A 27,063-nucleotide genomic window follows, 5' to 3' on the forward strand; every position below is an offset into this window, starting at 1 on the left:
CAGCACACAACTGCTCCATCTTGTGGCACGTGCGGACCGGAACCAGCACAACGGTATCGTCGGCATGCGTCTGTATTGTTACGCCCGGAGGCATTGGACACTCGAGAAGGTCTGCGATTATTATGTTCCACAAAAAGGGTGAAAAAGAGTATACCTCGAAGCTTTCGAGAGTAGGGTTGGCCGACACCTCCTCACCAGTGAGCATACGGTAGACTACCGTGCGCTGGGAAAGAAAGGAGCGCAAGAGGTGATACAGGTTGGAAGGGAGACCGCGGCAGCGAAAGAAGCGAAGGACGAGGGTGGGGGAGGGTTCCAAACGCTGTAAAACGCACCCTGAAAATCAAGTGATATGAGATATACGGCTGTGCGGGATTTGCGGAAATTTTCCAGAGCCGTTCGCAACGAGGCCGGGGCTTGCACTGGGCTGCTCGAATGGGCAAACCCAAACTGGTTGGGGTGGAGATGGCCCCTGGCATGAAAGAAATAGTAAAGACGACCGTGAAGTAGGCATTCTAATAGTTTACCGAGGACTGAGTTCATCACTATTGGCCGGTAGGAAGCAGGGAGGGAAGAGGGACGGTTTGGCTTAGGAAGGAAGATGATTCGCCCCCTGCGCCACGCGGAGGGAAAGTGGCTGAGACGGAGGGCACGGTTGAAAAGGAAGAGAAAGAAGGACTGGTGGGCACGCCAGAGGCCCGTAACCAAGGGCGCAGTCAACCCATCCAGGCCGGGAGCCGTGCCAGTACCGAGTGCGTTCACGAGCAACTGAAGCTCATTACGCGAGAACGGGACGTCCGGCGGTACAGAAGGATGGTAAGGCGACTCGACCGATGCACAGATAGACGCGTGCAATGGTGAATTTTTCAAATAATTGTCAAACGTGACCTGTGTCTGGAGCAAACGTGCCACTGACACGACGACAGCAGTCAGAATGCCGCCTCCTGTGTCCAGAGGTGGTAGGAATACGGGGATGCGCAGTTTGGCGAATGCCTTCTAAAAGGGTGCGCCGAAAAGATTTTTCCGAGTCGCATCGTGACATGCCTGGCGCAACACCGAGTCCTTCGCCTCCCTATTGTTGCGGCGCTAACAGGCTAGTGCCGCCTGAAACGCAGTGCGATAGATGTGGCGCATCGATGGTTCTGAGCATCTGAGCAACGCTGGAAGCGCCGGCGCAAAGCTCGAACCCGAGGCCGCTCGATGGCGAGCGCAGGGCACCACCATGGCTTCGGTGCCGGAGCACTCACAACCGTGCGCTTGTGGTGCTCAGTCAGCGTGGTAGTAGTAGTAGTGAAAACATTTATTTTTTTTTTTCAAAATGAGTTAGGGAGTAGCGGGATGGGGATAGATAGATGTGGAGCTTCAGTGGTCGGTCTTCCGTAGTCCAGGATCCCGTTGGCCTCCGCCGCTGCCTTGGCCCTCGTCACCAGCATAAGCTGTGTGCTCGGGTCGGAGTCAGCCAGGAGGGCCACCCACTGCTCTAGACTAGGGCTATTTACCTTTGGTAGTAAAGGGCTTTTTTCGCAGCCCCAGGTGGCGTGGTACGTAGTGGCGTAGCCTCCACACCACACGCACTCTTTCGCGTATCTGTTCGGCCACATTTTGTGATACATGGCTCTGCTTGCGTAGGTGTCTGTTTGTAGCCGTCTGAGCGTGGTGGCCTGCTCTCTGTCGAGGATATCCGCCGGAGCCGAGTACTTCTTGCGCGCAGCGTGGTAACTCGGTCGTGGAACCGGTTGACGACGGTCTCCAGTGCGTCGGAGGAGCGCAGGTGTATGCCAGCAACCCAGGGAAAGCATGTGTCCCTTGCGAGGCACTGAAGCAGACGAGCCCGGGATGCAACCGTTAGGCGATGCTGCTTCGGAGGAGGACCAATCGACACCTCAATATAAGAGTGCTCGTACAGAGATTCGGCGTACGAGACGGTTCATGCGCATCCGGAGCTGAGCAGGGACGGGGAAGCGAGGGTGACATCAATCCACGACTCCGCGTAATAGTTATCATATATAGGGACGGAAGTAGGATCATTTGGCAAATGACAATAAACACGAAAAAATCCGTTTGTATGACAGTAACAAGAAAAAAATTCCCGTCTTGCTTCTCTTACTCTGTAAACGGCGTTCCATTAACGAAGGCTAAAGACCATAAATACCTACGTATTTATACCTTGGTATTTATGGTATCGATTTATGGTATTTGTGGTATTTATTTAAATACCCAGGTATTACGTAATACCTAGGTATTACCTTGTTTTGCGAAACCTGTTCGTGCAAAGTCGGCATTTTATCGAGCCTTAAAAATAATAATGGCGGTTATGAGAAACGAAAGACGCAGTAACTGCCGCTCTCTTTTACGACACACCAAATGAATAGTAGTACTACACTCTAAGAAAAAAAAGTGTGATCTTAGTCCTTTAAGGGGGTAAATCCACTGACGCTGTGGCGAGCCCCTTTTGGTGCAAATTTGCACCCTCGTCGGGGGACTAAGTCCGTACGGTGTGATGTTTAGACTGCAATAGGACTAATGTTATTCCGTTTCGTCAAGTGTAAGTATAAGCCCTTGATGACTAACGTTACCCTTCCTAAGAAAGACTAACGCTTAGGCCATGAAAGTGCAAACATATGCTTTACTTTCTGGTGCATGTTTGCACCCACTCGGAATAAGCTTATGCTCTATCCCAAAGCGTAAACTTATCCTCGCAAGGGCTACAATTAAGCCTATCAAATGAGCTTACTACAACGCTCCTGAAGTGCAACTTTACACTTTATCAATGGGCGTAACATTGCTCTGCAAGAGCATATGGTTTTGATCTTTTCAGGTGCACATTTACACCGTGTTAGAAAGGGTAATGTTAAGCGTAAACTTACCCTCACAAGGGTTATAGTTAAACCTACCTAATGAGTTCATAACAATGCTCCCGAAGCGCAACTTTGCACCGTATCAGTGGGCATACCATTGCCCTGCAAGTGTGTATGTCCTGCTCGTTGAGGTGCATCCTTACGCCTCTTTTGGTAGGGTAACGTTGCCGTCCAGAGGACTGTATCCCGTATTGCAGTGTATTGATGCACCTCCTCGAAGGTAAGGCGCAGGCACGTTCGCTGTGATACGAGGCATCCGTTGTTATTAAAGTAAGGCTGTTCTTGGGCCTGGAAACTAATTCCCTATGTAAGTGTGTGGTAACGGCGCATCAATTGTAATGTGTAACTCACATTGCAGCTAAACGCAGCATTATCATACACCTACAGAGCAAAGCTGCTTGCTGAAAAGACATGATAACTACCTCATGTACGTGCAGTTCACAGACGTTTTTCTCTTCCACAATCCTGGTTATGTTTGTGTTAGTGCGATAAGTTTGTGGCGTGCCGTGCAGCACATCACGGGGCAGTTTTGCACTCCAGTGACAGTACACCAGTACGCACGACAGGTTTTATTTCGTATTGAGTTTAAAATAACAACATAATTCTCAGCAGTCTTCTGTCAACGTCGTGATGGCACCAATTCTCCAAGCGAACCTGTGTGAGAAAAAAAAAAGATCGTTGAAATATGCCGGTAAGTACACATATTTAAAGGTGCAGTGAAGAGGAATCTGAACTCGTCTTTTTGCCACGGGAACTCAATCTACACGTTCCGAGCATTCTTAGAAACTTCGATTTATGGCCCTTTGTGGCCGATTTCACTAATTAAATCGAATTAACATCCGGCTCCCGCCTTTTTTTTTTTAATTCTCCCCCGTACTGTGGGCGGAGTCGACCAACGCGCGGAGTGCCTTGCAGCCAGCTCCGTGGAGGCTTGCCGCTTGCCATCGGCGGAGTAATACGTAGTAATCCGTAGAAGCAAACATTCCGCCCGTATTTTTATTTCTGTGGGCTTGTTTTGCGGCCATATTATCTGCTAATGAAACTATTTATTCACGGAAACCCCGGATCAGGGCGAATTTTTCTTTAACTACGAAGTTTCTGTGAAAGCTGTATAGCTTTCCTTCGTGGCCGTATGGCTGCGCTCGGGTGGACGTCAATGAGTAATTACTCCCTTATTAGAAATCTACTCCACCTTGGGGGATTCCCCTAAATATTTGGTCAAACCTAAAAAACAAAATAAAGCGAAAGCAAAGCCTCCACACAGGTTGCTGAAAGGCACTGCACGCGTTGGTCGACTCCGCCCACCATACGGGGAAAATTCAAAAATTAAAGGCGGGAGCCGGACGTTAATTTGATTTAATTAGGGAAATCGGCCACACAGGGCCATAAGTCGACGTTTCTAAGAATGCTCGCAACGTGTAGGTCGAGTTCTCGCGGCAAAAAGACGAGTTCAGATTCCTCTTGAGTGCACCTTTAACGCATAAATTTTAATTGAACATTTGCGGAAACCTGTAAGTCGTCTTCTCTGCAAAGATTGTTTTCCAAAAAAAAAGGTCTCGAACCCATTGGGTGCACAACAGTTTTCAAGCGTATGAAACCTGCGGATGGTAACACTCTGGCTGCAGCAGACTAGGCAGGAAAAGGAGGGAGATCATGCTTTGTCAAGGAGGGGGTCTGAAGGGAGGAAGTTAGAGGGATGATGTTGTTCAGCAGAAAAAATTTTAAAAAGCCTCGTATGAGTTAGCTCACTACTGGGCACAGGGACAAAGGCCCATTTCCTTCCACTTCCTGCCTATAGCCTCTACTGCAGTGCTACAGTAGGTTGACTGCAACCCCCTTTTCTATACTGTACCACTGTACACTCTTTTGACGGCCCTCTCGGTGCCATCTTTACAAGCCAGTTTTCTCAGAAGGGGGAACTTGACTTCGTATCCACGAATAATGCAAGAGTGTCGTCTGGGAACGAGACCTTTTGGTTGGAAAATAATGCTGGCGGAGCAGCTGATTTATAGATTGCAGGTCAAGAAATAAACAAAAGAATGAACGACACAAGCTCTGGACACCAAATCATTGTAGAATCGTTCATGCTACTTGACAGAAGAACATGCATGCCCCTACAAGTAGACCAAACTAGAAGGCTTACATTTGATGCACATATCAAACATGCACTGGAAGTAGCGCGCAGCTCCCATTTCGAAAATGGCCTAGTTTTTGTATTCCTTTTTTATTTACAGCGTTCTTCCGGCGTTGGTTCAAAGGGGCAGGATTATGCTGCTGCAATCAGGAAGACATATGAAACCGAACCGCACTATAATTGACGGTTCTAAAAGGACAGGCAGGGTGTCTTTATTCATCTGTCATGCATGCAGTAGTGCTACCAATTATTCAGTAATATTATGAGCCTGGAACATTTTTCACAAACAAAAATAAACTGAAGGGAACTCTTGTTCACCTGTCGTCCAGTTATGCGTTCGGCGCTAGAAAAATTCCGGCTGAATTGAGAAAGTTTAGCTCCTCATCTCAGCTCCTACTTGCAACAAAAGCGCATGCGCACTGAGATCTTGCGTTTGTCTCTGCAACAACTTCCAAAATTATATAAGTCAGCTCCTCACGAAGGATGGTTTCCGACCAAAAGCACTCGTTTACAGAGAACAGACTCGCATTCTTCTAGAAAAGGAAGGTGGGAGAAGCCCCTAATCTATTTCGGGATCGACTGACGCATTTCCCCTTTTGTGGGCCGAGCAGGAAGTGATAATGCAGTCTGGGGAAAAAATCTTCTGTGTTAAAAAATATCTTCTAAGTCAGCGGAAATGTTGCAAGTTGTGAACTGTTGTGAGGGTTTATTGACGTGAAATAGCGACAGAAAAATGTTTGCGGGTGAAGCTTGAGCACGGCTATAGCGACTTGGAGAAGGAACTGAAAATTGGTTTTGAGGAAAGGAAATGAATGACGCAGTAAGTGTCTCACATATCTCGGTGACCACCCGAACCGCGTGCGTCTGGAACAAAGATTGCCAAATGGCTTTGGGCCGCATAATAAAAAATGGTTGGTCTCCAGTTCAATTATTTTTTTTTAATTTCAACCATTCAGAGAAATCATCAAGGTTCATAAATGAAAGCAGGACTCAACCTCTGAAGCTTAAATGGCCTAATAGCTTCACTCATGTTGGAAGTTGCATGCATTTTACAACGTACTATCTGCAAGAAATGAAACGCGAACAAGGCTACTGAACCACGCACTGCAAAATAAGCAGCTGTTAGCCAGGGGAAGCTAAATACTAGCTCCTGCTATATGCACTTTGAAGGCACGAAGACTCTTCTTCAGAAGTGTTATCAATCGCGCTTGTATTTCCAATACAGGAGCTAATACGTTGGTGTTTTTGTGTTGCCACCTACGTTTTCTTGTTCGCGTTTCATTCGTTGCTGATAGTACATCCGCCATCAAGAGCTCATGAAAGGCGACTGCGTCGAAAACGTGTAAAAGCGGCGCGTCCAAAACTTATTGCTGGAGATATAAGGGTGCTCTGCGCAATTTGCACCATGACGATTAGTCTGCATATATTTGTTCTAAGATGCATGGAAAGACGGTGACGAAATTGAATTATTTTAGTGAATGTGTACATGAGCATAAGTAATTCCTCATCCCTCTACAAAATACAAACAGATAAACATTCGATAGTACTTACCAGGATTGATGCCGTCGCCGCGAAGTAAGCCTGTTGGCAGGCTACCGAAACGCGTTATTCCCTCGGCGACTGCACACCACAGAGTCGCATAGCAGACAACATGAGAAGCACGGTCCAGAGGCGCGAAGTGCAAACTACATCCGGCAGCAGCTGCCAGTAACACGCAGTACAATGACGGGTCGCGCTCTATTCGCGGAAGGACGAATGAGCGAACCCATGTGTCCCTTGCAACCTTTCTTCATGCCCTTCACCCTTTCCTCCTTGGTTGGTTGGTTGGCCTCAAGTAGAATGGCACATACCCACTACGGGGGAGTGGCCAAGACACAGGCGGTGAACTGTTGGAATGATTAGCAGTCTTAGAGGAACAGGAGTAGTAATAGGGTATAGGCTGACAGATTGGACGACGCAATGACAGGGGTCCTGTTAGCTGGGAGATCGAAGATGGGACGACGGCTTTATGTGCAAATTTGAATGCAACATATGGAATGGTTCAATTTTGTATTGACTGAAAGAGAGACAGAAAAAAAATAATAATAAATGAACTGTTTGATAATTAGAAAAATGAAAAGAAATAGAAAAATAAATAAATAAAATAAATATTAGCATGGGAGTCGCTGTGTTTCTAGAAGAAATTTTTGAACTGCACAGCGCGCACTCCTGTTGCTTCGTCCAAGCGAAGTAGCGCCAAAGGAATGAACAACCTCAGTGGACACAGGCAGACCCAGCTGGTGAAACGGAATTTCTAATAGGCGCCTCCTCAAAGAAGAGAATCGGCGGCAGAACAGCAGGTAGTGATCCTCTCTCTCAGGCTCGACACAAAATGGGCACAGTGGAGAAACCGCCAGACCAGATCTGTGAAGGTAGAAATTTAGCAGAGGAACTCGGCATCGCAAACGCGTGAAAGAGACCTCCAGTCTGCGCGAGCTCCAGTCTTCGCTACTCCAAGGGTGGAGAAGGTGCTGATATTCAGGAGATTAAGTAAGCGCCGAGGCTGAGAATTCCTGAAATATTGTGTAACTGCGAAACCAAACCTCACCGCAGCTGTATATGAGCAGGTTGGCAGGACAGCAATTATTGGGCCACAGAGAGAGGCCCTTGCTAATGAATCAGTAACCTCATTTAACTTAATGCCCACGTGACCCGGTACCCAAAGCAACCTCACCGAATTTAGATGGCGCGGGATCAGCTGCTTAAAGAGGCGTAATGCCCGAGACTCAGAGGGTGATGATAATTAAAAGCAAATAGATAGAGAGTCCGTCACAACCATGACTTGGGAAACGGCAGGATCTAATTTACGTAAGGCTAGACTTACAGCTAATAATTCGGCCAGATAAATTGGAGTGAAGCCAGGGAGACGGAGAGAAAAGGACCATCCCAATGCAGGTGAAAAAATGCCCACACCTGCCTTTTCTTGATCCTGCGAGGCATAGGCAGCAATGAGAATATGAAAAGGAAAGGACCTTAGGTGGTCCTGTAACAAACCGTGAAGGAGAGGAAAGGGCTGGAGCTTGGCATTCGATGGGAAAATGTTATCAAATGCATTCTCGACTGAAGGTGAGATGTTATACAGTGGATGGAAATCTGTGAGCTTAATGTTTAAGGGATCGAGGAGAGGCTGCACGAAACATATCTGCGGAGTATGCAAACGAGACCAGGTGGCAGACCAGGTGACTGCGGGTTGACTAAGAAATATTACATTGGATGTGTGAAGAGGAGAGTGGCACAAATTTAAAAAGGTTTGTACTGTTAAAAGGCGAAATATGGCTAATAAAGATGGAATTCGCGCCTGAAGGTGCAGGACAGCATTAGCTACATACTTTGGAAGTCCCAAACAGAGGCGCAACGCCTCACGCTCCAAGAGCACAAGCGAGCGAAGTTTATAGGCAGGAGCTCCTGAGAACAAAACACATCCGAACTCCAAAATTGGGCGGACATACAGTTTGTAGATCAGCAGAAGTGTGTGCCTTCTCATCCCTGACCTAGCGCTGCAAAGCCGACGCAGGATGCCAATGGCCCGAACCCCTTTTACAGAAACTTGCTCAATGTGAGCCCGCCAGGAAAGAGTAGAGTCATATATCACTCCAAGATACATCACTGTTTGAACCTGAGGAATTATATGATTTCTATAAGCAACGCAGATATTTACAGGATGAGAAACCGGGAAGACCAACAAGGCGCATTTGCTCACATTGAGGGATAGATGAATACTTCCTAATCAGTTGTCAAGAATATTGAGGTAATCCTGCAAGATCTGATACAGAGAGTGAATATCTTTTGTAGAAGCAAAAAATGCGATGTCGTCAGCGTACACGTAAGTTGTCACATTATGGATGCATGGAATGGAGCTTAGAAAGATGTTAAAAAGAACAGGGGAAAGAACTGAGCCTTGCGGTACACCTCTTGTCTGTCGAAATTTCCTTGAAGAAACACCATTTCGGCAGCAATAAAATTCTCTGTTTTCCAGGAAAGCAAAGATGCAGGCTACGAAATAGTTTGGGAAATTAAGGTCCTGTAATCTGTGTAACAGCATCGAGTACTCGACGCTGTCGTAGGCTTTACTGATATCCAGAGTGACAAGCGCGGCAAGCTGTTTAGAGCTGCGAGCTAATTTAATACGGCTCTCAAGGTCAGTATGAGCACACCAAATCGAACAGCCCGGCCTGAAACCAATTTGTCAAGGATTCAAGATATCATTTGCAGAAATGAAATACATGATACGATGAAGCAGGACCCGTTCCACCAATTTCACTAAATTCGATGTTAATGAAATCGGGCGTATGTTGTCAGAAGTGAAACCCTCCCCTTGTTTTTTAAGTAGTGGAACTATTTCCGCAAGGCGCCACTCATGGGGTATCCATGGACCTTTAAGGGAATGGTTAACCAGAGCCAATAGATCTTCAGGAGATTCGGTAAACAAAATTTTAATCATAGATGTAGTGACCTTATCGGGGCCAGGAGCCGCTGGTGATAAGCGCAGAACGATTTGCGAAAGCTCAGGCATAGTGATCTCAATGAAATCACTTGAGATGCATGAGAATGTAGGTGGATAATGAAGTGCAGATGTGACTCGACGTTCTAGGCCACCCGCAATTCTCTCTAAGGCCTTAGCGATGTCAGCAGGGGATTGAACGAGAGATTCAATATTGACAGCCGGTGGAATCACTTTCCTTCTCCTCATAAAATTAAACAAGGCCCGTTTATTTGCTGACTGAGAAAGAAAATCATAATGACTTGTAATATACTCCTCCTTCGCGCGGGAGATAGTGCGCTTAAATGTTGCTGCGACATACTTATAATCCAACCAATTTTTTGGGCATTGATTTAGGAGGACTTTCTTCCAGGCTGCTTTCCGCCGTCTATAGGCACGCGTGCACTCTGCATTCCACCAATTATTGGTGATTGCATCCTTGGATCCTGTGACAATGAATTGAGACTTTTGCCTTGCGCGTTCCAACATTGTGCATATATGTGTAGCTTTGCATTCGGAACTTATAGTGGTGTTTCGGTCCGAATCGATTGTGAGAGCTGATTTGAGAGTGTCTTTAAAGCGACCGTAATTTATGAAGGTGCGCTGTTGTCGTTCGGGAAGAGTTAATTTACACGCAACCCTGAAACTAATCGGTAGATGATCACTGTTTGCCGCGCAGTCAACAGGCGCCCAAGACGTGACAGAGACTCCTGGGGAGGAAAAAGTTAAGTCTAACACAGAGCGTCATAGACCACGTACAAATGTAGGCATTCCTGAATTGTTGCAGACTATGTTGTTGTCGCAAACCCAATCAAATAGTCTAGAGCCGAAACAATCTGTTTTAAAGCTCCCCGTCACGTGGTGCGAATTAAAATCCCCAACTAATAAAACCTGAGATCTGCTGCTAGACATCAATGAGTCAAGGGACCGAGTGTCATGCACACCTGAAGGGAAATATGCGTTAGCTACAGTAAAGGGCTGTTGACCTGGGATATTGAGATCAACCGCAAGTATTTCGCACGGATTGTCCGCATACTGAAAAGAAATGAAGGCCCTGTGACAAAACTTTAAAGAAATCAGCAACAACAACCCTCCCCCTCGTGAAGACCTGTCTAGCCGGAACGAACGGTAATGTTTGAGATGATAATTAATATCTGTAGTAAGCCATGTTTCCTGTAACGCAATTACATCCGGTTGACGTTGATTGCATAGGCATATTAAATCTGTTGAAGCTGAGAATATAGATCGGCAATTCCACTAGAGAACACTTAACGACCCTATCTTGGCGAGAGTGCTGCAGCGGCAACTGCCGCTTCGAGAATCCTGGTCTTAGGATTTTGATTTGCATGACTTTTCTTGGACTTGGACTGGTGACAAGATGGACCCGCAATACTCAAAGGAGACCCACTTCGTTTTTGGGCACGGGTATCAAATTCCATCTCAACACATTCATCAGAGGATGCGTCCATAACGCTGTTCGGGAGAGATTTTTCAGGAGTCGTTTGTCGCTCGTGCTGACTTTGGCCCTGTGGAGCGCTATTGATGTCCACAGATGGTGGAGGAGCAGCCGAAACCATAGAGGACAAGAGCGGAGCGGCGTGCGCTTGCAGCAGATTAGTCATCTGGGTAGCTACTACCTGTGAAATGCACGTGGATACAGTTTCCATAATACGTTCCATTGCATTCGCCACTGCTTTTTCAACCGCAGCGGTAATTGCTTGTGTCCAAGAGGTGTCCATTGCAGGTGGGCATTTGGCAGCCGCACTAGAATAACATGAGGATCTTTCTTTGACTGCGGCAAAGGCCTCTCGCCGCGTGCATCGACGTTTATCTATTATTTCTAGAAATTGCACTTCTTGAGCTAGTGCAGGACAATCAGGACAGTTGGCAGAATGGGCACCACCACACAGGCAACATTTTTCTTGCTGTTCAGGGCATTCTTCTCTAGCATGGCTTTTGCCGCATGCACAGCACCGTGAGCCCGATTTGCAGGCTTTGGCGCTGTGGCCAAATCTCCAACAGTTCTGACACTGAAGGGGACGAGAGTTAAATGCGTCAACTCGAAACACTAGTGGCCCCATTTTGATCTCTGAAGGGCACACTACTCCTGCGAATGTAGCTATGACGGACTCTGTAGGTATTTTCACCCCCTCTACCATTCTGCTGCAACGATGGACCGCAATGACGCCCGCAGACGAGAGGTTCTCCAGCGTTTCCGAAGGGCTCAATCGAGAGTCAACACCTCGGACTAAGCCCTTGGAACATGCTAGATGAGGCGGAATAAATGCGCTCACCGAGTGGTTGGTGAAGGAGGTACACTTCAAAAGGTCGGCGACACAATCCTTGTCTGGTGACCTGCACAATATCCCACCCCTGCCGAACTGCCGCACATCTGTGATTCGCATGTAGTGAGGCGATGTAGTCTGAAGGGCCACCTGCACTGCTTCCGGGTTGTTCAAACGAATCGCGCCTCCATCAGCAGGAACTAAAGCCACAGGAATGCTGGTTACTCCACTGCGAAAAAAGACATCGATTGGGAGCTGGTCCTGTGGAAGAGAGGCCCACCAAGGGGAAAACCCTTGGCCGGGAGAAGAGGTAGATATTAAGCCGTCGTCCCGCGCCCAGTCACCCTATAACAGGAGCAGGCATAGAAAACAAGAAGGAGAAATTGGGCAAGCTAGCAAAACACCGCCAGGTACTCAGCCGCTATCCCGCAGCGGAGACAAGAACCCTCGGATGCGCTCGTGTTGTTGCGGTGCAAGGAGCGAGGTGCAGGCAGATTCTTGCTTCTTCTCTTCTTTTCCTTCTCTGAAGCGGTTTCCGCGTGTCCTCGGTGTCTGCTTTCTTGGTATTTCACCTCTACCGTTTCCGTTTCCCCCCAGAACAGCCGAGGAAAGACAGATGAATACAAAAAATATTTTTTTTTACCCTTTTCCCCCCACCTCTTTTGTACATAGGAAAACAATGAACAGTGGTACAAACCGCATTCATTACTCAGAAAATGAGGACACAGCTGACACAGCTCGGCTATACATCAGTCTTGTACACCTTACAGAAAATAGCAAACCGATTACAATTAAAATGGCTCCATCTGAAATGTAATTGATTATCGTGGTGAATTTTACCTGTGCTACACGGATACGTTAGAATGAGATCTTAGTCGAATGGCATTCGTGACTTAGAATGACAATCGGACTCGACGGGCCCCCACTGTGCTGCATGACACTTTCCAAACGCATTCGAATAAGCCTCAGCTTGTTTTAAGAGCACAACGAAGACGATGGCGGCAGTCACACTAGTCGGACAACGACACTGTCACGGTCAACAGCAGCGTATGATTATAGTGAACTATCTAATGCACTATAATATGATTGTGGTGGGAAAAGTTCCTTAGGCCAATGACACCGAGGAATTTGATCGGCGGACAGTCAGCCTTCGTGTTCTAGGCAGGTCGGCGGCTGAGCGAAAACACCCTGATGAGGCGAGGGTGTGAAATATATTCGTGCTTCTACATTATCCGTGTTAGAAATGAGCGAAATGAACGGCTATATTTCAAATTTGCACAAGTGAACACTCACCAACGATAAGCGCTGGCGAAATGTCAGTCGACGACTCTCTTGCCTTTCGCTACCACTAGGCCTAGCTAGTCCGCAGGGTTTGAGTTGAGTTAGAGTTTATTAACATTTTAGTTCTCAGTACAGAAAACTAAGGGCCGGGGACAAAAGGTACAATACCTGTACCTGGCTGGGTCCCCTGACCCTACAACAAAGTTGGTAGCGATGCACTCCGAATAAACAAATCATAAACTAACGAAGAAAAACGAACAAAGCACTTTGAGCGAGAACAATTTAGCATGATATTTGAAATTGTGCACAACACTCGTGCCAACATTCAAACAAAATAAAAACTGTTTTAGCAAAACCTTGTGCAGAAACCATCAGAAAAATACAGAATCCATCAGGAGAGACACTTACAATCAATAATGTACAACAAATAAGTATGATAAACATAAATCAAATACAGTCCATTCCACTCAAAAGCAGTCACTCGAAAAGAAAGTACACATTATAGAAATTCACAAAAACCGTGAAACCAACTACAACCACACAATGAAAATTTCGCGCAAAAATCTTTTCAATGTATTAATAGAAGGATAATTGATAGCTTCAGCTAACACCGCGTTCTCGTTTAAAGCGTTGGGAATAAGGTATTTCATACTTTGTAATCCATAATTTGTTCGTAAACGTGGTAATATGTAATTTATTTTCCTGAAACAAAAGCTGTCATTTTTCATCAGATATGTATTATCAAAGCTGTGGGAATTTTGTTTCCTTTGGGTGTATATGTAGAGTGCAAGTTTGTATAAATAGAGCTGTTCAAGATAAAAAATCCCATATTTCTTGAAAAAAGGCCTTGTGCTCTCATTATAATTTAAGCTTTCCAGAGCCCTAATGGCTTTCTTTTGCATGATTGTTAACGTTTGCAAGTTACCTCTAGTTGTTTTCCCCCAAATCAAAAGACAGTAAGTTAAGTGGGATTGGATGATTGCATAATATGTATTTAATCTGTACCTAGTTGGAATCAGGTTCTTCACCCTCCATAATGCTCCAACTACTTTCGACATTTTTAATTTCAAATGATTTACATGTTCATTCCAGCTCAGAAACTCTTCAAAGTGGACACCGAGGAATTTAATGGTTTTTGTTTGCTGCAAACTTTCAGTGTGGAAGGTGAGATTAATTTCGTAGTCAATAGGTGTGTTTCTTGCTCTGAATGGGATATATTTTGTTTTCTTGTTGTTTAACTGCAAATCACTGCTAATAAGCCAGTTCGATAAGTTACATAGCCAAGTGTTGGCTGCTTCTTCTATTTCTTTCAATTTTGATCCGGAAAAAAAAGCATTTGTATCATCTGCATACAAGAGTATGTCTTGAGTGAAAGGAATATTTTCAATATCATTAATATAGAACAAAAAAAGAAGCGGACCTAAGATTGACCCTTGTGGTACACCCTTATTTATAGTTCTCAATTCGGACACATAATCACCCAGTTTAACGAACTGTTTTCGATTACTTAAGTAACTTTGAATTAAGTTATTGGCATGTCCCCGAATTCCATAAGCATTTAGTTTTTCGATTAGTATGCGATGGTTTACGGAATCAAACGCTTTCCTTAAGTCGAGGAAGATACCAACTGTAAAAAGCTTTTGTTCGATATTCTCGATTATCTTCTCTTTAATCTGAATTAGTGCTGTTTCAGTCGACTTATTTTTGCAAAAGCCAAACTGTTTGGGAGAGATTAAATGAAAAGCAGTTGCATATGCAGCAAGTCGTTTATGTATAAGGCATTCCAATATTTTCGCAAAAACACTTAATAGCGATATGGGGCGGTAGTTGTTAAGATCGTCTTTTGAGCCGCTTTTATGTATCACTGTTACCCGTGCGATTTGAAGCTCATCTGGAAAAAGTCCACTGCGCAGGATACTATTGTATATATGTGCAAGCGGGGAGGCTAGAATTGAGGCTACTGACTTGATTGGCAGTGCCTTAATATCGTCAGGACCTGGAGCACTATTGCTCTTTAAAGAATCAATAACTCGTTTGATCTCGCCTTCATCAGTAGGGTGTAAAAAAAGCGTGCCTTGTGTACAAGTATTAATGTAAGTGACTGGATCTAAATCTGATCTATCCCGCATCTGGTCAATCGCAACTGTCAAAAAATGTCTATTAAATCTTTCACAAAGTTCAACACCACACAGTGTTTCACCTTGCGTGTTTAACTCCGAGAGACAAGTGAATTCAGGTGTCATATTGGTGACTTCTTTGTAGACCTTCCAAAATTTTTGAAGTTGATCCGCGCTGTGAAATTTACGGTTGTAATACTCACGTTTAGCTTTCCTTAGTTCTGCATTAACTTTGTTGCGATATATTTTAAACTCCTTAAATTTTAACTCATCTTTGTGTTTCAGCCAGTCCTCAAACAATTTATTTCTTTGTTTTATCTTACCATACAGCGCGGGGCACATCCATGGCTTTCTAGCCCTTTTATGTTTTTTCCAAAAATACACTGGGAATGCCTTTGAGTAGAGCTCTTTGATCTTAGAGTAGAATAGATTGAAACTAATATTTGAATCTTGCTCGTTAATAATCTGAGACCAGTCGACCTCCTGAACTAATTCTCTAAAAGCTTGCAAGGTATCATCATTAATCTTTCTCGTTTTAAACTGTGTTTCATTAACTTTCTTAGAGGAAAGGTCTTCTACAATACAAAAAATAGCCAGGTGATCACTAATATCTGCCGCAAGGACCCCAGAAACAATTCGGCCCGAAACAAGATTAGTGAAGCAGATATCAATCAGAGTTTCCGATGTTGCAGTAACACGTGTGGCACTGCCTATACGATTTTCATAACCATAACAAAGCATCATAGTATAGAATTCATTTTGTACACTACTAACGCTTTGCAGATCAATGTTAATATCCCCAACAACTATTCCAAATCGACCAGAAACTGACAACTGCGTTAATACTCCATCAAAGTATTCAAGGAAATCCTTTGTTTTGCCCGAAGGAGGTCTATATACCACAATAATAACGGTATCTCTGCATGCTGCTGTCAGTATTTCAAAATCATTGGTCATAACACAAAAGTCATCTAGTAAACTACAATTTAAACCAACTTTTGTGTATAAAGAAACCCCACCACCTCTTTTTCCAGAGCGAAATAAACCCATGTGGTGGTATCCGTCAAAATGATAAACATCAGATTGATTCATATACCAAGTTTCCGTGAAGCAAAGTACATCGAATTCCCAAGAGAGCTCTTCTAGATACAATGCTAATTGGTCTCCCTTCTTTCGGAGACTGCGAGTGTTCAAGTGAAACAAAGATAGTGATCTGTGACTGCGGCGGTCTGTTCGGTCTGTGACTGCGGCGGTTGTGAATAGCGAATTCACAACCAAATGCAAATAGTCCTCGAGTGTAGTTACGACAGCAGTGACCTGAAGTCAACCGTTGCTTACATCGCAGGGCGCACATATGATGAACGGGAAGCTCCGATGTGACCTAGACGGCCGAGCAGTTCCTTACGGCCAGGAGCAGTCGTCGCCGACGCTAGCTTGTGGATAACTATTCAGGCCGTTTCAGTTAAAGCGAACGGTCACCAAACATACTTCTGGATAAAGTAGTTTAAAACAGAGTACTGCTCACTTCGGAAGAAGCAGGGCCAATTAGCGAGAAGTGCCGATCCTACGCGATGGCAATAACCCGGCTTTCAAGTGTTTTTCAGGCGAGCGATCACATCGGCGCTCCCACAGATTCTTGCACTCCCTAAACAAGCACGGGTACAACCGGTACAAAAAAGAAGAGATTGTTTAATAGAACTAAAGCGCAGATTGCGTTTTATTTCATGAAAACGAGCACTAGCTGTTCGTACGCAGCGATGTAGACAAGAGTGTAAGTGCAGTCGTCCTCATCGGCGCACTCCTGGGGAAATTTCATGGTTTCAAATTTCATAAAGCATCTGAAATTCATGAAATTTGAAATTTCATGAATTTCAGATGTTCATTGGTGTACTTCCTCCAAGTGCCATTATTAAATAACGGCCAAGAGGATGTTCCAGTTATCAAAACAATGCAAATGTCACATTGTACTTATCGCAGGAGAGCAAATCAAGCCAATCTGCTTTAAACATGTAGGTACTATTTTGTGAAGCTTTTGGTAAACATACATACATAATCGAAAAAAGGTGCATGAAGAGATGGTACACAGGATGATCCACAGGTTATGGGACAAACATGGATATGTGCGCTTATCTGAACGTATTGAAATTTTTTATTAAGAACATACTTAATAAAGATAAGTTTTACAACGTTTATTTATTGCAGCTTTTAAACATCTATCTAGCATTCGCACTCACTTGCGCTTGCAGTATCAAGTCAGTCGGAAAGGTCGTAATGCGGGATAACTTCAAACGATTGACTGTACTCGTGCGAACAGGGAGTCAGCATTTTGCACACACAGCAAGGCAATCGCACGGAGAATGGAGAGCACGGAGTTATTTTCCAAGCCGTTATCAGGGCTGCGAAACTCAAAAAGCTCTAGAAAGCTGAGCGTCCGCGTCTCTTTCGCTCCTGTACTATTCTCTAGAGACAGCGTGCTTTGAAATATTTGTTCGTTCCTCATTGGGGTCACAGAAAAATTACAATAAAACTGTACACAGAAAATTGGAAGGTCGGTCTTCGCGTTTAGACGTCCGGCAAGGCATTGGCCTCTGGAGTGGCGCCGCTAAGCCTTCGTTTCCATGTTTTTGGGGAGAGCTCATCCTATGTTTCACAGTTAGGGTCATTAAGATGTCGCAGTTTTCTGCCGGGGCAGCAGAAAGCTACGCCGTCGGCTCAGGGTAGATATCCTTCGTTGCTGGGGTCTTTTTTTCTTTTCGCTTCCCGCTTCATTTCATGCTTTTTTTCTATTCCCGACACATTTCTTTGGAAGCGTGGCGGACGCCATGGTGCCGGCAGCGCTGGTCGACACCTGGCCGCGCCTGACTGATCTTTTGTGCAAGCGCTTCCGCGTCGGGGAACGCAAGAGAACCCTGACGGGAATATCCAGGGGGCTTGGAGAGGGGAGGAAGAGTAGGGGGCGAGGGTGGACAGGATGCAGCATTTCAAACCACCAGGACACTACCTGAGTAAAAAAAAAACAAAAACGAGCCCAAAGAAGCAAGCAGCCTATTCGATAGTGGTTTAGGCAATGGGAGATGGATGAAATGATCTTAAAAGAGCTTGTGGTTGAGACTTTTTGTTCGTAATTAAGTTGGAGAGAACGCCAACCAAAAAAATTTAAAAAAAAAACACGTTTCGGAACCTACTCGGTTTTTCCATCACGTGCGACTGCGGGCGAATTGTAGCTTGCATTTTTAAGCATTCTGCTAGTCATCCGCCGGGTCACTGAACCTAAACCGTGGATGTAACAGGGGGGAAGAGTTTCTGGGGAGTGGTTTACATTGCGCCGCGTGTGGCTGATGACTCAAGTAAGAGCCTTCCGCGGCGGCGCGATCAGCATCGTACATCGGCGAGATTACAGTCATGGCGAGACCAAAAACTTCGCTCAACAAAAGGATGTCAACCAAATGAACAGGGAACGAAGCGCAGTGGCGGACACTGTGAGTGAGGCTTGTGACCACAACATTGACTTCGAGGGAACTATTGCACTGGACAGCGAGCCACGCCCATGCAGAAGGCTCTTATCATGATATATTCAGCAGACACGGAAACCAGGTTAAGTTACGAATGCGCGCCCTTCCGCGAGCTTTATCGGTTTCCGAGCGAAGCGCTCTTGACCCTTTGGTCGTTTATAAATGCGGAGTAGTGGAGTCGCGACAAAAAACTATTCGGACTACTTGCTGCAGTCATACGTGGCCGAAGGCGCCTTCCTTTCCCTCTTTCGTACACAGCCCTTTCTAAAGAAGTTTGTTTGCGAGTGTGCTATGAGAAATATGAGATGGAACAAAGTTTGAGCATTCATTCATTGATATCACAATAATTAATGACAAGCAGTGTTTCTGCTCTCTGTTCTTCTCCTGGCGCATAGTATCCAAAAGTACTTTTCAGATTTAGTGGAGAAATAAACAAAAAAATGGCTGAGGCTTAGCTTGGTTAAGCCTGGATATGCGAAGCATCATCGTGTCGCGTAATTTGGAGGCGCACAACCACAGCGACGGCGCGAGGTGGGCCCCCGTTTCTCCACTGTCGTGGCGTCATCGTGTAACGTAGTGTGACGTCATGTATCACGTGATTTGGAGGCGCACAACCACAGCGACGGCGCGAGGTGGGCCCCCGTTTCTCTACTGTCGTGACGTCATCGTGTCACGTGGTGTGACGTCATGTATCACGTGATTTTGAGGCGCATAACCACGGTGAAGGGCTGAAGTGGTGTCTAAAGTAGTATGCTTCGCATAAAAAACTTGCAGTGCTAGGGAGGAGGATAAAGTGGCCGAGAACTCAACTTGCTTCCCAAAAATCATTAGTTTTTCTCCTGTTCCTATGTAAAATATTACCGTAGGCTCACCCCCGCCCCCGTCCTAATAACAGCAAAGTTGTCAAGTGCAAACCGCGTTTAGGTTATTTAAGCACTCGCAGCATCGACTGATGCAATACGTAAACCACGAATGTCCTACAGACAAACGTAAGCTTATGACGTAAGTGTCATTATCACACTAAATCGAGGCCCGCCGATCTTGTTGTTACGTGCAGCTGAGCGCAAGGTGTAAATATTCCATTTTCTTGATAATGGACACAGATTAAATGCGCATAGAACGTGAGCGTGGGAGTTTATCGTCGCATCATGTCATATTAAAGCATCTAATATTTTTGTCGTGCTAGAGATAGCCTATAAGAAAAATGGCTCTAAGAATTTGCATTCCGTTTTCAGCATAGACTGCTCAGCTTAATCTTTTTACTTGATGTATTTGCCACACAATAAAAATCTACCATTATATACGTTCTTCGCCGTTCCTCTATGAAGTAGAACGTTCTTGTGGCCTAGTTGGTTCATTGCAGAAAAGCACGAATGGGACAAGACACGAGAACGAGGAACACAAACGACAACTCTATGAAGACGGCGCGCATTAAGGCACTCCACACAAAATGCTGCACGAGCGCCCTGTCGTGGCACACGAGCAAACTGTAGTCTTCCCGCTGTTTTAGGGGCAGGAACGGACGCGTAGTTTCCAACACTGGTAGAGAGTGTAAGTAGGGTGGAAGTTTTCTAAAAGGGGATAAGTGATCGGGAGCGTGTTTTTAACGGGTGTAAAGTTATTCCTAGGGCCCTCTAAAGGGTGTAAAGGTCTATGCTATGCCCTTTTTACCCCTTTCTCACACCCTTTTTTCTAAGAGTGTAGGAATCGAGTATTCACTGCGGTAAGAACTATATTCCCCCCCCCCCCTTCAGTCAGGCTTCAAATCGACTAGGGACAGAAAATACAGAGAAGCATTCCTAATCCACAAATTTAAAACACTGCAACCAACAGGGATTAACATGTCTAGAGGAAACCTGGAATCTCTCAGGTACATTCCAGGGTTAGCATAATTTTAAATTAACAAATGTCTTGCACGTGCTCAGACCATTTCCTAGAACCTCGCTTAAGTATTGAAGAGTGGTTTATTGGCACGTTGAAGCGCCGGCAACGAAGACCCGGGCGCAAGTCGTCTAGGAACCAGCGAGGCGAGAGACCGGCACACAAGCGGCAGTTCTCCAGCACGAGCCTTTGATGGGCGGCGCTAGCGCTTCGTCGTCGTTGGTGGCGGTGCTGGATCTTCTTCTTCATTCCAACTGCCCCGGCGGAAAGAGGGAGCCATCCTGGCGACTCAAGGCGAGGAGACGACGAGAGGGCTGTAATAAGGCTTCAAGCGGCTGACATGAACGACGTCGCGACCACGGCGGCGATGGTCCAAAGAAGGTGTCACCGGTTCGATGATATAGTTCACTGGTGACGTACGCTCTAAGATGCGGTAAGGACCAATGTGCTTGGCCGAAAATTTGGACGCAGCCGGAACAGAGAGCCAGACCAATGATCCAGTGGAGAAGTGTGTAGCGGGCGTGTCTTGGTCCGACTCATGTGTCCGGAGCCCTTGACGTTCGGCGGTGAAGGAGCGAGCCAACTGGCGGCACTGCTCAGCATGGCGGGTAATGTCAGAAATGGAAGTATATTCTGAGCTGTCGGGGTTGTAGGGAAGGATTGTGTCCAGCAGACAGGAAGGCTCGCGCCCAAATAAAAGAAAGAATGGGGAAAAGCCGGTGGTTGCCTGGGATGCGGTGTTATATGCATAGGTCACGAACGGAAGGACTTGATCCCAATTAGAGCTGTCGGAGCTAATGTACATGACGATCATGTCCCCAAGAGTACGGTTGAATCGTTCGGTGAGGCCGTTGGTTTGGGGGTGGTAAGCGGTAGTGGTACGGTGGACTGAGTGGCACGCATCGAGAAGCTCGCGAACAACTTCAGACAAGAAAACACGGCCGCGGTCACTGAGAAGTTCTCGCGGAGCGCCGTGACGCAGGACGAAGTGATGAAGAAGGAAGAAGGCGACGTCGCGAGCAGTAGCCGCAGGTAGGGCAGCGGTCTCAGCATACCGAGTGAGGTGGTCCACGGCGACTATAATCCATCGATTCCCGGCAGTCGTGAAGGGGAGCGGCCCATATAGGTCGATGCCCACACGATCGAAAGGGCGAGCCGGGCACGGTAATGGCTGTAACGGGGCAGTCGAGGGCCGAGGTGACGACTTCCGCTGCTGACAGGCTGTGCAGGAGCGAACGAATCGACGAACAAAGTTGTACATGCCCCGCCAGTAGTACCTCTGGCGTAGCCGCTCGTAGGTTTTTAGCGATCCAGCGTGAGCGCTTTGAGGGTCGGCGTGGTAATGCGCACAGATCTCAGACCGAAGATGGCGGGGAATCACGAGGAGCCACTTTCGGCCGTCCGGACGATAGTTGCGGCGGTATAGGAGATCGTCGCGGATGGCGAAATGGGAAGCTTGGCGACGAAGGGCCCGAGGGAAGGAGGACGTAGAGTGCGCACGAAGGGTATCCAGCAAGGAAGAAATCGATGGATACTGGCGTTGTTGATTGGGCATGTCGATAGCAGTGAGCGCTGCGAGTGAGGAATCAGATACGAGGGAAGAGGGCGCAGGAGAGGGCAGTGGCGAGCGTGACAAGGCGTCGGCGTCGGAGTGCTTGCGGCCCGGCGCTGTGGCGGGATAGAAAATCCCAGCCAAGGATGACGTCATGGGAGCTTGCACGGAGAACTAAAAATTCGACAACATATAAAACATCGGCGATGACTACACGTGCTGTGCAAGCGGCAGACGGATGAACGGGCTCGGCGCTAGCTGTACGGAGGGAGAGTCCAGAAGATGGGGTGGTAACTTTTCGAAGTGAACGGCAGAAGTTTTCGTTAATGACAGAAACGGAGGCCCCAGTGTCCACAAGCGCAAGTGTCTTGACGCCGTCTACAAACACGTCAAGAAGATTCGGCGGTGAAAGGCGAGGACTTAAGCAGGGTGATGATAGCGCAGTTCGTGCCCCAGGAACTGCGGCTGCTAGTTTTCCGAATCGGCGGGGACGGGGCGACGCCTCATGGGCGACAAGGAGCGGCGGCGAGGGGAGGGCGAGCGGTGGGAAACGTAGGGCTGGCGACCAAGCGCGCGGTCAGGTGAGGTCCCCTGATGCGGTGGTTCGAAAGGTGCGCGAAAGGTGCGATCTGTATCGCGGTAGTCCGGCAGAGGGTGGAGAGGCGCAGGCAGAGTACGTCGACATAGGCGAGCGATGTGGCCTGGAAAACCGCAGGCGTAGCAGATCGGTCGGTTGTCAGCCGTGCGCCAAGGATTGTAGGCAGCGGGCGCGAAACGCTGTCGGGAAACAACAGGCGCAGGCACCGCAGGAGGAGCATAGGCATAGGCCTGCGGCCGCGGTGGTCTTCTGACAGCCTCGGCATACGTGAGAGGCACGGGTGCGGGCGCAGGCGGCACGCTTACTGGAGGGTCGTAGCTTAACGGGGCGGCAACTGGGGTGGGCTGGATCGGGAGTAGACCGGCCTGGGGTGCCAAGGGTGCCGGTTGCCGAAGACTAGGAAGTGCATCGGCGACCTCCTGCGCGATGGCATTCCGGATCTCAGGACTGAGGACGGGCGATGACGGGTGTGGGTTAGATATGAGCGATAGCTGCCGGGCGACCTCTTCCCGCACGAAGTCTTTGATTGTGGCTAGCAAGTCGTGGTTGATGCCCAGGCCAGAGATGGAGTCGGCAGGCGGATAAAGGCGACGAGCGCAAAGACGTTGCTTGCGCAACTCGTCAAAACTTTGGCACAGTGTATAAACCGAGGCGACGGTGGTGGGGCTCTTCGCCAGCAACATCTGAAAAGCGTCGTCGTCGATGCCTTTCAGGACGTGCTTAATCTTGTCAGCTTCGGACATAGCTGGATCAACACGCTTGCATAGGTCAACTACATCTTCAATGTAGCTCGTGAAAGACTCGTCCTTGTGCTGAGCTCGGACACGCAAGCTTTGCTCAGCGCGCAGTTTCCGGACGGCGGGACGGCCGAAAACCTCCGCAAGTGTGCTCTTGAAAACGGCCCAGGTGGGGATGTCGGCCTCGTGGTTTCGGAACCACAGGTTCGCTACGTCGCTCAGGTAGAATATAACGTTGGTCAGTTTGACGCTGTCATCCCAATTGTTATGGCGGCTCACCCGTTCGTATGATTCCAGCCAATCTTCTACATCCTGGTCGCTGTGGCCGCTGAAAACAGCGGGGTCGCGCTTCCGGACGGCACCGGAGCAGATGACGGGCTGCGGCGGGGGTGCGGGCTGTTGACTGGTCTTGGACATCGGGATGGTGCGGCTGCGAAGGTCCACGGTGATGGGGAACGGTGAACGCAGCAACCTCCACCAAATGAAGAGTGGTTTATTGGCACGTTGAAGCGCCGGCAACGAAGACCCGGGCGCAAGTCGTCTAGGAACCAGCGAGGCGAGAGACCGGCACACAAGCGGCAGTTCTCCAGCACGAGCCTTTCGCGGGCGGCGCTAGCGCTTCGTCGTCGTTGGTGGCGGTGCTGGATCTTCTTCTTCATTCCAGTATATTATCTTTTCAGGAGGACACAGGGGCGGGATGGTGGGCACGGGCGTGGAATTAGACAGGGACAAGGGCTTGTCCCTATGTCCGGGGCTTCTATGTCCGGGTCTTTTGTTGCGCCCCTGTGTCCTCCTGAAAAGTTATGAACCAACACGCCCAAATGCAAGTACTTCTGAGTATACTATCGCTCTTTGCACCCTTCCGACGTCATATCTTCCACCACATTTCCGGCCTTCTCACCCTCTCCCTTTGTTCACTTTTTTTTTCTTCTAATCCCCTACTACCAGTTCTCGGAAACCATGACATTCCTGTTACCCCCTCCGCCCCCACCTTTTGGCTTTCTCTGAACTCGAGCCATTCCCCCCGCCCCCCCCCCCCCCCCCCTGCCTTTTCCTTCCTTGGAAATGCCCCCCCCCCCTTTTCTTTCTCCTTCCAGGGTCAGCTTATTTTGTTGGCCTTGTTCTCATTTCCCTGTACCACGCTGACTAATCCTCTTATCTGAGTTTTTCAGGTCCATCCAGCGCCAACCCCCCGTCGCAGCCCCTTCAAAGCCTTTGTTCATTACACACCCCCTGGATATAAGTTTTTCCACTATTGCAGCTTAAGGAATCAAGATTCACCTCCCTCCCCTTCCTGACACATATCCCCTCTCACACCACTTTCCTTCCCCACCCCCGGGGCCTTCCTCTTCGGAGCGAAGGCCCTATTTAATCCCTGCCAATGATGAACGCTTTGCCCAGACGAAGACAAGTCCCCTTGTCGAAACGTTGGCTCAAGCAACCTGAGGTTTTCCCCTCCCTTGTTCATTTTTGTGATCGTAGTTTTTAATGCATGTGATGGAAGCGGCAAGATGGTTCCATTCCTTAGCTTTCTTTGGGATGAATGAGGCGAAATGGAAGCTGGTGCGACTGCTTGGCACTTGAACCTTAAACTGATGGTCGCTGCTGGAAGAAATATATGAAGGCGGCAGAAGTAGCGAGTCTCTGAGATGAGGGTTATAATGGTAGATATTGCAGTCCGCACTGCAAGAATTAGAGCTAGGGCCGTTAGCAGTTACAAATTGTGTGCGGTTAGACAAGAGGCATGCAATCCACGTTGAAACGTGAGGATAAAGATTAAGCTTAGTTTCAGAAGTGGTAGTCAGTGGCAAACCGCACCAAAGGCCTTTGCGAAATCAATGAAAATGGAGTGAACAATGAGTGAAGAGTCAAGGCCGGAAGACAAGTCGTTTGTGAAGGCTAAGAGCTCAGTTACAGAAAGATAGTGATTTCGGCAACCGTGCTGTTGAACACTGAAAAACTAGTTAGTTTCAAGGAAAGTTATAATATGGCTCTAAATAACATGCTCCAGTAGTTTGCAAGAAATGCTTGTTAATGAGATGGGTCTGTAATTGGTAAGGTAATTGACATCACATGACTTGAAAATAAGAACCAGCTTCCCCACTTTTCAGTCGTCCGGAAGCTCGCTACATTCTAAGGAATAGGAAAAAAGTTTTCACAACAGTATCGAAGAATAAGCTTCAGTGTTTTTCACATATTCTGGGCTGATATCTTCTTCACCTGGTGAAGAGGAGAGCTGAATTTCACGTATTAATTTGCTTATTCTAGTCCAATCAACGCGCCTAACGCGCCGCGCGGCCTCCGCGCTGAGTCGAAGACGACGAAGCGGCGGTGGGCTCTCGTGGCGCGCTGTTCTGTTCTGTGTCGTGGAAGCTGGCTCGATAATTAAAAAGAAGGCTCCCGGTCTTGGGTTCTCCCCGACGTCTACCTTCACGGCTCCTCTGGTCGTGACAATATGATCCATGGTCTGGTAATCAAAATAGGAAACGATAGGAAGGGCGAAAGGAGCATTTCTCAAGAAGGATGATGCAAATATCTCGTTCAATAAAGTGCAACAATTTTCTTTGGGAGCAACAGTTTTGTCAGAAGCGAGTAATTCGATCTCTGACTTGTCATCGCCGCGAACAACATGCCAAAATTTGCGCGGGTTTGAGGAAAGCATCGACGGCAGCCTTCGTTCAAAAAATGTGCGTTTCGCAATTCCAAGCGTGTTAGTATACTCTGCTGCTGCGTGATGATAAGCCTCCCACCTTTCTTCACACACAGATAACTTGGTTCTACGGGAAAATTCGTTTTTTTTTGTTCAGTAATCGCTAGAATGATGTTGTAAATCAAAGGGCATTATAGAAGTTTTTTATCCTGCATAAGGGAATAAATTGGTTAGCTAGTTCGAAGATTTCAATTTGAAAGAGAGCCAATTTTCAAGCACTGAACGCTCTGAAAACTTCGTGAAGAATTCGCTTGAAAATTCTGCTAGTCCTGTGTTGACAGAAGTATAGTCGGCTTTCCCGTAGTCGCAATAAACTTTTTACTTAATTTCTTGCGAGGCGAAACATTCGTAATATTAAAATGAGTAATGGAATTATCACTCAAGCTAGGCACAAGTGAAAGTGAATGAACAAGGTCTGGATGTGTGGTAAGTACTAGATCAAAATACTGGCGCTAGATTGAGTAACACGCGATGGACAGTAAACTAATTTACAAAGAATAAAGTCGGAGAATGTGTCAAGAGAACAAATGCATTCGGAGGAGCTGCAGTTTGCAAGCGGAAGATGCATGGCCCATTTAATGTTGGGAAAGTTAATATCGCCCAGAACGAAGGTGGGTGATGAGGGAAACCTGGTGTGCAATTCGCATAGAACACCGTGCAAATCCGACGCGAAACCATTAGATGAATTGGGACGACGATAACATGCGACGAAAATAATATATTTGCAAATGAGGCGCATGTTCACACAAGCCATTTCAAGCGGGGAAATAATAGATACATTGAAGGAAACAAATTTCTCAGCGACTGCTATCAAAACGCCACCGCCAAATCGCGTTCCCGATCACATCTGTAGAATTTATATTTTCGTACGCAATTCAAGAT

Source organism: Amblyomma mixtum, chromosome 10, assembly GCF_055824585.1.
Source record: "Amblyomma mixtum isolate Tamu chromosome 10, ASM5582458v1, whole genome shotgun sequence".
Classification (NCBI taxonomy): Eukaryota; Metazoa; Arthropoda; class Arachnida; order Ixodida; family Ixodidae; genus Amblyomma; species Amblyomma mixtum.